Below are 15445 nucleotides of genomic sequence, written 5' to 3' on the forward strand. Positions count from 1 at the left end.
GCTATTAATATAAAGAAAAGGGCATAAGTGCTATCCTAATAATAATGGCAAATGTTAAACTTTTGTAGATGTGTGTAGAAGTCTATGAAAGATGCCTGCTGACTACTATAGGTATAAAAAGTATATAAATGGTGATTTAATCTTGTAAAATATTATTTAAATATATACACCTGTGTACATGTATATGAAAGCAATGCACTAAACATTCAACAAAATGATATTCTAAATCATTTTAATTTTGTTCTTTTAACTTTATAAATGAATTTGATTTTAAGATATACAAATAAACCTTTAACAATTCTGAAGCTACATTGTTCTAATTATATCTGGGATTAGTTCAATATCATGAACTTGACAAAATGGATTGCAAGAGGGAACAATTGAGATAATTATGTACAAACAAGGTAATAAGAAGGACGATCAAGATACAAGGAGAACTGGAGAAATATTGGAGAAGACCATGTGTGTGAGACAGTATATATAGTGAAATGCTGTTCTAAAAAGCTATCTTCAAATTTCAGAAGGGCTATCATGTATCTATATTTGTATCTATGCTTATGTACATGTGTCCTGGGTTACTTCAGAGGACAAAGACTAAGGTCAACGGGGGAAGATAGAGGAAAGTAAATTTCTGTATAATTCAATTAAAAATCTAAAAATGTTAACTGTTTAAAATTTGAATAGGTGATGTTATGAAGTAGTAATACTCCTTCCTTTCTCTCTACTCCCTCCAAAAATTTCAAGCAGAGGCCAGAACGTTTGAGTAACTGTATATTCCAAATCAGAGATTCTAGGACAGTAAGAATTAAACATAATTATTTTCCTGGTTATGTGTCTATCATAAATTCTTATATAATTTTCCAATATTTTGTTTATCATTAAGTTAGAACACTGATTTTAGTAGTTACAAAATTTGGATTATTTTAAAAACTGTTCAAGGTAGGGGATGCAAATAGGAAACTAAATTTCTTCAAAATTATTCATTAGTCTGGACTTTGAAGGAATTATCCCAAGTCCTAGTATAATAAACCCTAAACTTTTGTTTGATCATTCCTCAACCTCCACCAAAACTTGAGAGACTTATTTCATTGCTTCTTAAAACTTACCTCTGACTCTTTCCAATTTTCTTCATACAGAGGTAGTAGAATATAAAAATATATTTAAAAACAAAGGTTAGCGTCTGGCTTGGCAACTTACTAGCTTTGTAACCATGAATAAACTCATAACCTCACTGGGATATTAAGGCTTACCCCATTCACTTACTTACTATGAGTATTAAATGGTATAATGTAGAATATGTAATGTGTACCAAGGAGCCTGGCCTGGAATATTACCTACTAATATTTTCAAAATTCAAAGCAATTGATTTCCCTGAGAACAAGTATGGTATCTACTCTCTAAGTATTGCATAACTTTTGGGATTTCAAGTCTTGAATATTTTCTGAGTTTTCAGTGTGTGTTTTTCATTGGAAGATCTGTTTACCCATCCTACAGATATTCATTCAATACATATAATGTGCCATTCTGTCAGGTACTGTTATCAATAAATACAAAAATATGATAAAAATAAAAATAAACACAATGTATTTTATTTATTTTAAATAAAATAAATGAGGACCTAGCCTTCATAGAGTTTATAGACAAAGACAGATAAACAATTATGATAAATATTAGTATTACTGTGTTAAGGAGGGTGATCATATAGTTTACTGTCCCACTAGGATAATAAACAAACAAACACAGTATAAACAAACATTATTGAACCTAAAGGAGCATTTCACTTTAGGTATTTTCTTAACCCATAAATACAAGAAATACAATCACCATAATATCAGGAGGGGGAGGAGTCCATGTAATTTCTTAACTTTAAAAAATTGGTTTCAAGGATCTATAGTATAAAACTTTAATGAAATGAGTAGGTAATTCTATATAATACTTAAACATATATCAAAAAAACCTATCAATTTCCAGTATTCATATAACTGTGTGAATAATGATATTCAGAAATAGTGTATAATGGTCATTAAAGATGAATATTGTTCCAAGTTTCTTTTCACATTTTGAGGGTAGGTAAAACCAGAAATAAAAAAGAGAGGGGAACACTTCCCAGAACCTCATTAGTCTCTGTATAATCCTTAATATCTACCTGTCTTCTCTCCACTGTAATTGAGTCACTTCAGTCAAACTCAATCAGCTAATAATGTTTTTATATTTCTGTATCACGATTTTGGTTTGATTTAGTGTCCTTACATATTTGGGAGAAAAGCAGATTGAGTTTGTGCAGAAATCCAGTGCACTTGTAGCTATTTCCTCCTCTTCCAGTATTTCTACTTTTATTCCTTGCATTGACTCCAATGATCTTACACTTGAAGTTGCATTTATAGCACTCTCTGGGGAAATTTTTTACAACTATGTTCTGAAGCAGGCAGCACATGAAGAAAATAGTTGCTCAGGTATGTGTGAAAAGAAATAGATATGCCAAGATAGTTGGGGGAAAATGTGTGAAAGCTGAATTTCTTTAGATGGAACGTGAGTTAGGTCAACTATATTTAGGGTTTCACCTGATTGTACCTATTTCATTCAGTTAAACTGAAATCAAAGTCTTATTTATCCAAAAGAAGTTTGGGTGAATTAGATGAACTCTTTACAGCCACTAAGGTGATATTTACTTCCCAAAGTAAAAGGCAGTGTAGATTTGTTATATAAAGACACCATGTCTAGCACTAAATTTCTGCTCACAAGTTTAGCCGAATGAAAAGAATGTAGTCATCCTTATTAGTTATATGTCAAAGACTCAAATACATTTGTGTTCTATTGTAGAATAGGAATAAATAAGAAAAAAAAAGAGCTTAACTTGAGAAGTAGACTTGCTTGGATTTCAGTCTGTTTTGTCTCTCGCTGGTTAGTGAGATATTGGACTAAGCATGTGAATTCCTGTTTGCTTTATTAAAATAGGTAGGAGTCTTCTGGTTGCAAGTGACCAAAAGCCAATAAAGATTGTTTTTTGGCTGTTAAGATAATGTATTGGCTGACATAATCAAATTGAATCAAAGGCAGTGATGAAGCTCAGAGATGCTCAGAACCAGACTCCAATCCCATCAGGATTTCTCTCTTCATTTCCCTTTATTTCCTTTCTCTTATATCAGCTTTCTCAGCTTTTCCACTAGAAAGCACAGACCTGTGTCTCTTGGATCTAACTGGAAACATCTCACGGAAGAACTTTGATTAAACTGGCCTATATCAATTGTTTACATATAAATACAGGGAGATGGAATAGCGTAATTGACAGCAGCCACTGGAGTGTCATGCCTGATGTGAGGAAAGGAACAGGTCCCTAAATAGTGGATGCTAATCAAATAGGGAGAAGTGATGAGCATAGGAAAAAGGAGATGTCAACTATGGTAACAAGGTCATTGTAGGAATTACAAATATAAAGCCAAGCCTGGCACATATTAATTACTTAATACGTATAGATTTTCTTTGCCTTTCATCCCCTCCCTTAGAGATGGCAGAATGGCTGAAATGACTCCAACATCTTAGTTCTACTGGATCTCCTGTTTCTGTAATCAAACTGGATTTATTTTATCTCTTAAAGAATTCCTTTGAAATCCAAGTGTCTCTAAGGAAAAATATAGCATGATGTTGTGGTAAATAAGCACACATTTTTAGGGACTTCCCTGGCGGTCCAGTGGTTAAGACTCTCTGCTTCCAGTGCAGGGGTCCATGGGTTCGAGCTCTGGTCGGGGAACTAAGATCCAGCATGCCACATGATGCAGCCAAAAAAAAAAAAAAAAGCACACATTTTTAGTCATACAGACTTGGGTTCTAATCTCGCTTCTGCCACTTGCTAGTTCTGTGCCCTTGGGCAATTAATTTTTCTCTAGCCCGGTTTCCTCATCTATGAAATAAGGATGAGGTCATTTTAGGAATGTGGTAATATTTATGAATTGCTTAGCAGAATATTTGGAAACCAATAAGTAAAATGATAGTTACTGTTAGGGTTGTTCTGGAATTCCTTTATTTTCCAAGTGATCCTTGTCCCATCCAGGAGAACCCGATACCATGAAGATTACCAACAGATATTCATTGAGCATCACCACTTAGTGTTTTTGATCTTTAAATATTTTTTGTATACAGAAACCCAGAATTTTTTTTTAAGAAAGACAGCAGCAGTGTAAATCAATGAGAAGAGCAAATGAAAAGTTCATTAGCTGTGAATCCTAATTTCAGTTTTTCCATTCATGTATTTTGTGATTTTCAAGAAGTCCTTAGCTTCTTCCTTCAACTCTATCTGGCCCAATCTTCTATCTGTAAATCTGAAATGAAACGCTATATCTCAATATCATAGCTTGCTTTCTAAGAAGTAAATGATAAAAGATACTTTAAAAAGTCAATGTTTAATAGTGACCTATAATTAACCTGTGGAACAAGGTTACATAGTATACTGAATGTTTTCATTACTCATATAAGCTAAATGAGGTCTTAAATATTTCAATGAACCTGAAAGTTCTGATGCATATTAAATTTTAAAACTACAGAACCTATTTTCATTGTGAGGAAATCACCCACTGCTACACACCAAGGCAGCTCATAAATATAACCTTTTTCCATGTGTAGAACCTTTTAACCACTATATCCCCTACTTTAGGTGAGGCATATGCAGGAAAGAACAAAGGTGTATATGTTACTTGATTTTGTAGTGTTTGTAGTCTGTTGGGGAGAAGATATTAAAGAGAACAGTAAGAGTCAGCGGCAGAGGCAATCATGAGAATGTACTGTTCAGATCTTCTCTGATGAGAGAACTTACTAAAAGGAGTAGCTAAGTGACAGCCTGCATTGCAGTGTACGTGCTGAGGCTACTGTCTCCTCAAGATCCTATCACGGAATGTACAGTGGAGAAACAAGAGGCTCTTCAATAAGTGGTGCTGGGAAAACTGGACAGGTACATGTAAAAGTATGAGATTAGATCACTCCCTAACACCATACACAAAAATAAGCTCAAAATGGATTAAAGACCTAAATGTAAGGCCAGACACTATCAAACTCTTAGACTAGGAAAACATAGGCAGGACACTCTGTGACATAAATCACAGCAAGATCCTTTTTGACCCACCTCCTGGAGAAATGGAAATAAAAACAAAAATAAACAAATGGGACCTAATGAAACTTCAAAGCTTTTGCACAGCAAAGGAAACCATAAAGAAGACAAAAAGACAACCCTCAGAATGGGAGAAAATATTTGCAAACAAAGCAACTGACAAAGGATTAATCTCCAAAATTTATAAGCAGCTCGTGTAGCTCAATAACAAAAAAACAAACAACCCAATCTAAAAATGGGCAGAAGACCTAAATAGACATTTCTCCAAAGAAGATACACAGACTGCCAACAAACAGATGAAAGAATGCACAACATCATTAATCATTAGAGAAATGCAAATCAAAACTACAATGAGATATCATCTCACACCAGTCAGAATGGTCATCATCAAAAAATCTAGAAACAGTAAATGCTGGAGAGGGTGTGGAGAAAAGGGAACACACTTGCACTGCTGGTGGAAATGTGAATTGGTACAGCCACTACGGAGAACAGTATGGAGGTTCCTCATAAAACTACAAATAGAACCACCATATGACCCAGCAATCCCACTACTGGGCATATACCCTGAGAAAACCATAATTCAAAACGAGTCATGTACCAAAATGTTCATTGCAGCTCTATTTACAATAGCCCGGAGATGGAAACAACCTAAGTGCCCATCATCGGATGAATGGATAAAGAAGATGTGGCACATATATACAATGGAATATTACTCAGCCCTAAAAAGAAATGAAATTGAGCTATTTGTAATGAGGTGGACAGGTCTAGAGTCTGTCATACAGAGTGAAGTAAGTCAGAAAGAGAAAAATAAATACGGTATGCTAACACATACATATGGAATTTAAGGAAAAAAATGTCATGAAGAACCTAGGGGTAAGACAGGAATAAAGACACAGACCTAGAGAATGGACTTGAGGATATGGGGAGGGGGAAGGGTAAGCTGTGACAAAGCGAGAGAGAGGCATGGACATATATACACTACCAAACGTAAGGTAGATAGCTAGTGGGAAGCAGCCGCATAGCACAGGGAGATCAGCTCGGTGCTTTGTGACCACCTGGAGGAGTGGGATAGGGAGGGTGGGAGGGAGGGAGACGCAAGAGGGAAGAGATATGGGAACATATGTATATGTATAATTGATTCACTTCGATATAAAGCAGAAACTAACACACCATTGTAAAGCAATTATACTCCAATAAAGATGTAAAAAAAAATGCAGAAAAAAGATCCTATTACGTAATAACTGTGCATGGTAGGGGTACTCCAGCCGTTGCATTGCCCAGTGAGTGAGTTTTCTAATGGAACATTTTGTTCTGGGGCTCCCCATCGGCCAGAGAAAACCATCAGGGCATTTTCAGAGCTGCACTATAGTCTGAGGCTCTTCTTACACAGTCTTCCTTTCTTCTTATTTTCTTTAACAGGAGTCAAACCAGCATTGAGGTCGGTAGGCTCCTCCCACTCTCCTGCTCCTTCCCCATTTATTTTTTTATTTTAAAATTTTATTTATTTATTTATGGCTGCATTGGGTCTTTGTTGCTGCATGCTGGCTTTCTCTAGTTGCGGCGAGGGGGGGGCTACTCTTCGTTGCGGTGTGTGGGTTTCTTGTTGCGGTGGCTTCTCTTTGTTGCAGAGCACGGACTCTAGGCACGCGTGCTTCAGTAGTTGTAGTACACGGGTTCAGTAGTTGTGGCTCGTGGGCTCTAGAGCACAGGCTCAGTAGTTGTGGTGCACGGGCTTAGTTGCTCCGCGGCATGTGGGATCTTCCCGTACCAGGGCTTGAACCCGTGTCCCCTGCATTGGTAGGCAGGTTCTTTAACCACTGTGCCACCAGGGAAATCCCCCCTTTATTTTTCACAAGTGTTTCATCCAATAAATCTCTTGAATGACGAATTTCATTCTGGTATCTGCTTCTCTGAGGAAATACACAGACACAGTATCCAAATGAGCATTACTATCAATGATTTTAAAATTATAGACCTAGTTGTATAGGGATACTAAAATCATAATAGAGTCATTTAGTTCTTTTCAAAAAGCCTAATGTAACTATATGTTTACCCTAACTAGTTCTGCATACATTATGTACTAGTCACAATTAGTTTGCTAGAAAAAAAATGAAGTAGTCTGTTTTTTGCTGCCTTCCTGTTCACAATCTTGTTTTTGGAATGGATTTTCACCTTCAGCTCCACAACCTTTTGTTCCAGTGAAAGGTGATTAGATCAAGGGACCTCCAGTCCTTGGAAAGACAGTCCTTGCCCATGGCTAAGATAATAAAATTTCCTTTAGGAAGAATATGTACAGTAAACATAAAGTTTGTAGTCCATGCATGGTGTATCCTAGAGCTGGAAGAATATATAGACATGTGTTGGGTAGTTGGCTTGAGTTCTCTAGAAAAGGATGGCAATCATGAGTGGAAGAGATAAAAAGCAAAGAAGAGATCATAAAGCCCCTGAGAGATGGAGAGAACAACCTTGTTTTCATTTTCCATTTTTGTCTCAGGTCACTAACTTGTCATCAGTCAGAAAAAGGAAGGAAACTAATTTATTTATTCTACCAATATTTATTAAATATTTGCTATGACCAGGCATTCTTCCAGGTGATGGGGATACAATAATGAAAAAAACAATGCATTCCCTTGTGAATTTTACATTCAAGGAGAGAGCCAGACAACAAAAAAATATGCATTAATAAGCAATTTATGCATACATTCATAAATATGTAAATAATTTCATTTGAAATTGGTAAGTACAATGTACAGCAGGGGAAGAGGGGTGGAAAGACTGGAGAACAGGAAGACATTGTTCTTTTAGATAAAGAGGAAGGCACCATTAAGAAGATAACATTTGAGCATATGTGAATGGAGTGTAGGAATGAACCATGTGAACATCTAGAAAAAGTGCATTCTAGCAGAGAAAATGCCAATGTTGCCACCAGAGTGACAGCTAGACAAAGAGGTGAAGTGAAAGAGAATAATCCCTATTGCTCCCGCTGGTCCTAAGATTATAATAGGTATTCATTTCCCTTCTCCACCACACATTCTGTATATCCCCCACCTTAGACCAGTACCACAGCTAGCCTGGGTTGCTTGTGTGCCTTCTGGTGTGACCTAGACCATCCCCAAGAGTTTAAATCCTTAATTATCATTCTTTCTTGGGCCATGCTTGCTGCAACTGCCCATTTACTGTTATCACAGGGCACATATACACCAAGCAATTCCACAGTAAAGCCTCTGTCTTACTGGCATCATCCCCCCTACTCACATTGCGTAGGAGCTACCCTTGCTCTTGAGGATGACTAGAAGCAGTAACCCTCTTTTCCTGATAGTGCAGTTGGTTTCAGTGCCATGAAGAAGCCAGAGAGACGAGGGGCTAATTGTAGCTTCAGGTTCATTGGGACCCTTGCTATGTCTCCTAGCTGAATTATTCCTGCTAAAAACCAGTACTTCTAACCAACCATGGCCTAAGGTCTGTCTTGGGAATGGAAAGACAAATTCTGTAATCAGTTCACTGGAAGTGAAAGTAAAAGAGTCGATTTACTTGTACCTCTTGGTTCCCGGATTTATGTATTCAGTCTATAGATGGCAAAGTACCATATATCAATTGGTAGTCCAAAGTAAATATATACTTTATCCTGGAAGACAGGACTCCAGTCTGGAGAGTGTTGTCTCTAATCTGGTACATTACCTAAGCCTTTAACAGACCATTCTACTGTGCAGTTTAGTCAACTGCTTCTGAGCAATGGGTTATAGAAGACTGGTGTATCCCATGCTGTGCACCCAATATTGCCCCAGTGTGCTTTAAAATGTATGCAGTGCTCTGCAGCAACATTGTATGGAATGCCACGTTAATAGATCGGCTGTTCTATAAACCCTCAGTTAGTGGTGCTATCAGTGGCATTGTGGACAGAAAAGCAAACCCATAGCCATGGTATGAATCAATTCAAATAGGAACAAATCACTATTACCTCTAGGAAATGATCCAGTATCATTCACCTTCCACCAAAAAAAAAAAAAAAAAAAAAAAAAGCTGTGTATAATGGTGCTGTGTCAGTTACTCAGCATGTCTCTTGGGTGGCAGGTGGGGCATTCTACAGTGTCATTAGCTAAACAAGGATTTGAAGTAAGAGGCACTAATGGTGTTGGGTCCATATATATTCTTCACCTCTATCTTCATGGTTGCTTTCCCCTCTGTACCAGCATCAGGCGACTGAAGAGAAATAGGCTGACATCCATTGGATGAGTTATTCTTTTCATCTAAATTTTTATTTAGAATTTCTTATGTGTACGTACTCATTAGTAGCCATATGCTCTGTATCTTTTCTCACAGATATATGTATACATCTTTTCTCCAGAGCTTTTTTGTTTCTCATTTTCAAATCTTGTTCTTTCCAGAGCCTTAATTAATCAGCAAAAGCTGTTCTCCCACAGCTGAGGAGTCCATGTATTGATATACCCATACTTCAAACAACTTTTCTCCTTGTAATAATTGCTTGCCTACTGGAACATTATTCTCTTATGACTGTCATTAAAGCAACCACTGAGTAGCTTTATAATGACAGTTACAACAGCTAGAATAGCAGTGCCCCTATATATTAATTATTTCTCTTGTTTTCTCCTGCCTTGTCAGTTGATAATATGAATTTCTTCATAAGGTTATAGTTTACCATGAGGAAGAAGCACAGGTACAATAGAAGCAGATAACGTGAGTTTGAGTCACCTGCATATATAATTTATTCATGCTTTTTGGAGCTTCTTGGGCCCAATACAAAGCATACCTATTTGCATTATCCAATGGGTACTGTGTCTATCTGACTGCATGCTTCAGTGGATCTGATAATATCAAGCTCATGGTGGATAACTTCAGTTCCATAGTCATTTGATGTTCTTGATAAGACATTAGCAATGTTGAACTCCATCCAAGCCCTTTGCTCCAAGAAAACATCAACGGTTAAGAAATCTTACCCTCCTTTTGTGTCTAGGATATATCTAATGACCTTGGATTGTCCTGCTCTTGTATAGTCTAAGACTCATCTTCCCCTTTCCGGAATTTCTTGGGTAAGACCTATCTTTAAACTTTATCATGACGATCTTAAGACCCACACATAACTCATTTGTCTACCTGTATTTATCTAATCTCAGGTTCCTTCCATTTCTTGATGACATTTCTGATTAATGAATATCTCCCCACTGCAATCACCTGAATAAAACCATCTCCTAAATTGTTGCATTTTGTCTTATAGGGCTTTCTGGCTTTTTCGGACCCCATGATATGCCAGCAGCTGTTTTACAAATGGTGAGTAGTTTCTGTTGTACTCTAAAAATGTTGTATTATTACTTTAAATTATTTTTAATTTTTAGATTATTGGTTGGTTTTGATATTAAGAATGATGCCAAATTACATTTGAAAAATCTTTTCTACATCTATCAAGATATTGGTTTTCTACTGCTAATGTGATATATAGTACATGAAAACGATTTCTAATATTAAACCAACAAAATATAAGGATATATTTTACTTGATTGTCTAGATTAACCTTTCATGATATATATTTTTTAATTTTTATTGAAGTATAGTTGATTTACAATGTTGTATTAGCTTCAGCTGTACAGCAAAGTGAATCAGTTATACATATACATATATCCACTCTTTTTTTAGATTCTTTTCCCTATAGGCCATTACAGAGTATTGAGTAGAGTTCCCTGCTCTATACAGTAGGTCCTTATTAGTTATCTGTTTTATATATAGTAATGTGTATATGTCAGTCCCAATCTCCCAATTTATCCCTGCCCCTCCTTATCCCCTGGTAACCGTAAGTTTATTTTCTATATCTGTGGCTCTACTTCTGTTTTGTAAATAAGTTCATTTGTACCCTTTTTTTAGCTTCTACATATAAGCAAAATCATATGATATTTGTCTTTCTGTATCTGACTTACTTCACTCAGTATGTGATGATATTATTTAATTTGAATGCTTATTCTTATGTTCTTGCATTCACGCATCTGTCAGTAATTTTTTGGTAAACTTAGCAGAATTTTTTGTCAGATAAATGCATTAGATTCATTTCACTAGATTCATAAAGTGAAGTGTACCATGTTTTTTATGCTCTAAAATATCTTTATAATGTGGAAATTATCAATTTCCTAATATTTTGAAAGAATTATTCAATAAAAGTGAATCTTACTTATTCTTTTTTATTGGTAAATATATCTTTAATATCAGTAATACATTTTAATTATACTACTTGCCTAGCTATTACATATTGCGTCAATTTTGAACATTTATTTTATAGAAAATAAGATATTTTAGTGAAATTTTTAAAAATTGTTAGTAATCATTTGCATACTATTTTATTATAATTAATAACTGTATATATATTTGTATTTTCTTCTCCATCTCAAGGAATTATAGTTACAAAACACAGTGCAAATATTATGGATCATACAAAGTCATGATCATAATAAAGCTAACACTTTGGCCAGTTCAGAGAGAGAAAGGGAGAAAGTGTTAGGCTATTTTTAAGAAATATCTCATAGATTTTACAGATTTTGCATATTTCATAGATTTTATAGATTTGGCGTAAGATATTTTAAGTAATTTAAAAATACAAATTCAAATGCTTAATGCTCTACATAAATTTTATTATAAGAGTTTGAAAGCAGATGCATCTGATATTTATCAAGTTTTTCAAAGAGAGAAGAAAATTTTACTTACTCTTACCTAAATCCTATCTCCTGAGTTCTCTTACCCACCCCCTTGGGGGGAAGGAGAAGATTATTCGAATTATCCCAGGATAATTGACAGTGGAACAGTCCATAGCACTGAGAGGCCAAGCCTGCTCTTGTACAGGACTGCAGCCTGATCTTTTGACCTCAACCACAATCATAGAAGAGTGTGGCAGCAGTATAGCTTCCATAACTGGGGCAGCAATAGTGCAATCTCAATGGGTCAGACAAAAGTCGGTTCATCTTTTTTATACTCCCAATCAAGATTCAAATAACATGGGTGTTCAATCTCATTCCAAGGTCATTTTGTTATAGAAAAATAGACACCAGCGTGTTAACAGTGGTTATATCTTGATTTGGGGTTTCCAGATTGTTTTATTGATTTTTGTTTTCATTATTTCTATCTTCTATATTTCTATGATGATTGTATATTATCTGTGTATTAAAACAGTAAGGAGAGATATAAAATAAGCAAAATACTACTGGAAGTATATCTGCTAAAATATTTATGGAGATTTAATCTGAAAATTGAATTATTGGTGATTTTTTCCTTTCTTCTAAAAATAGTAGTTAGGAAAAAAGTTAGGTTTTAAAAAGAGCTTTAAAAAAAAAAAGCTACCAAAGGTGGAATGAATGTGATAAATTTGTTGTGAACAGAAAGAGAAAAGTGTCCCACTCTACTCTTAACATTTATGAGCAACCTTCCTACGCTGAGAATTTCTAAGCTTTCTCTATCCTGGGTTTTTGCTCATGATTTCAAGTATTAATGCCCCCTTTTATTTTGGCTTTGAATGTTATTTTTCTTTTTCCTAAGCCCCTCTTTTTATTTGTATTCAACTTTCAGTATATCTAGCTCCCAAACTCTCCATAACCACTGCTCACTTGATGGATGTTCCCCTTTCCCAATTTATTCATCACTGTCACTTTACGATCATTTAAAATAAGACATAGTCTTTCACACTCTCAAAGTAGAGTGTCTCTGGGGATTACTGCAACTAATCAATTAGCAGTTGAGCAATCTTGTTATAAATAATCTCAAATGCATTATAAAATATGAGCTAATTGAAATAAATAGTAGAGTTTAAACCAATGAATACAATAATGCATCAGAGTAAACAAGTGGTGAAATCACTAATACAGGACTAGGAAGGGCAAGCTTCCTCTTTCAATTTGTATTTAAAAAGTGGTTAACCAGGCTGTTTCCATGAATTGAGAAATATAGGTCATTTAAAGAGGAATGAACTGTTTTCTAAAATCAATAAATTATGGAATGATGAGAAAATATTTTGAGGTGTCCTCTGTGGGCACATTAATGCTTTTCTAGAGACTCCATAATTGCTTTGCTCAATTATTTGAAGAAAAGATTGGAATGCCTCCTTTGAAAGGAAACCAAATTAGAACTATGTCAAACTCCACAGCAGCCAATCTCCAGGGGCTCTTGTGCAGCAGTCACTCCTTGGATTCTTAGAATGTTCCTTGAGCAGCAGTTAAATTGATTCCATTGCATCTTTCAGAAATCAAAGATGAGTGCTCATGTATTTCTGTAATTTTGACCACTGGATTGTCTGGATACAGGTGTGGATTAGACATTGTCACCAGATTCTCTATCTATATTTTACTCATTTTCTTTTATGTGGATTGGGCAGCATATAAATGCAAGTAAATATATATGTGTATATATATATATATATATATGGCCAAATTATTTGTGTGTGTGTGTGTGTGTGTGTGTGTGTAATTTGTAGGTCAAATGAGAATGCCAGACAAACACAAGGACTTTTATAAAATGGAGCTGCTCCAAGGTTTGTTTATTCTACTCTGACCACTAGAATCATGAATGTAAGAGACAGAAATAGGCACCTTGTCCAGGTTCCTAGTTATTGTAACAAGACCAGCCATGTTTTTGGTTGCTTGTTTTTACCCAAGACTTACTGAAAATAGCAGAGACTTTTGGTGGGAATAGGTGAAACCCATCCTATACTATTGTACAGTTAACTTTACACAGCTATGAGCTACAGAGTATAAACAGTGGGCTGGTTACTTTCTACTTTCTATTTCATCTTATGATATGTTTGGTGAGAGTATCAAGGAAGAGGAGCTAATGGATGTGAGATACCTGAATCCTTCATAACACTGTTTCTCAGGGATAGAGTTTCTCACAGATTCATGCCCAGTAGAATCACCTGGTCGAGAAAGCTTTTACAGTCAGGAGGAATAAAAGGCTACTAGGCTAGGGCCACCTTAACAAAGATCATAATTTAATTATTTATGGTGGTATCTTGTTAATGGTATGTTTTTAAAACCACCTTAGGGTAGAGAATCATTGTATTGGGGTTCAGACTTACAAAGTTCCTCTTGCATTTGCCAAATCCAATTTGACCCCATTTCCCTGGCACCCATGAAACACCTGTACAGTGACTGGCACTCATTATTTTCTTCCTGTAGCTGATTGTGCATATACAGTTTTTTGTGTGTGTGTTTGGCATATTTAGGAGTTCTGCAGTGAAATAAGTAAAAAAAAAAAAAAGACATCAGAATCAATTTTTAATGTATGTTTTAGGACACTCAGTAAACTTCATTTCATTTTTAACTGGACCAGCTGACTTTACCATTCCCACTTTCCTTTTCCCCTGAAAAAAGGAAATATATTTTACATTAATATGGCAAATTGAATTTTTGACCATTTCTTTTATTTTGTCTTAATATCCTAATTCTAAATGGTTTGGCTGTCAGCTGGTATCTGTTTATAAATGTGAAAATGCCACCAGTCACTCAAGTTGCACCATGGTATGCCTTTTTAAGTAAGAGTAATAGTTGTAAAAGTTTTACTTCTTACTAATTACATATAGATAACTCCAGATGGTCCAAAATTTATTTCAGAGTCCAGAAACTGGATTGAATCAATCTACCATTACTAGCACCTAGAATCCTCATCTATACTTGTGAGGCAGTAATGCCTAATGGTTAAGGAGATAAGCTCTTACGTTGGGTATGTGTGACCAGCTCTTAGCTCTGTCACATACTTGCTTTTGTCCCTGGGTGTTTTTATTCTCTCTGTGCTTCTCATTCCTCACCTATAAAATTAGGATAAATCTAATCATCTCATGCACAGGATTGATCCTATGCACACGACACATAATGAGTGCTCAGTGAGTTAGCTGTTATTTAATATTTTTGATATGGGCTCCTTTCTTATTCAGGTTAGACTTACGTGAAATACCCTAACTGCCTAACTGAAAGGCCACCTCCAATGCCTCTCCTGTATCCCAAAGTCAAGTGTGATCTATAATATAAATATTGATACATCTATATTATGCAACTTCAATGTGTGACTTTCTAATATCATCAGAGACCCTGTGCCTATTTTACCTAAATTATCTTAATATGAAAAAAAAACCCAAATTGCAGCTTTAACTCTCCAAATTGAAATGCCTACACTGAAATATATTGAAATTATTTAAATAGATTTAAGTCAAGAACACATTTTTCTTTGGAAAGATTTATATCAATGTATTATAAATGGTTATCTCTGGGTGAATATTATGGACATTAAAATTTTTCTTCTTTTATCATATTCATTTTCTGATTATTCTAAAGTAAATAGTTTTTTTTAAATAAAAACGATTTTTAA

The sequence above is a fragment of the Leucopleurus acutus genome (genome assembly GCF_964270905.1).
Source record: "Leucopleurus acutus genome assembly, chromosome: 5".
NCBI classification, from domain to species: Eukaryota; Metazoa; Chordata; class Mammalia; order Artiodactyla; family Delphinidae; genus Leucopleurus; species Leucopleurus acutus.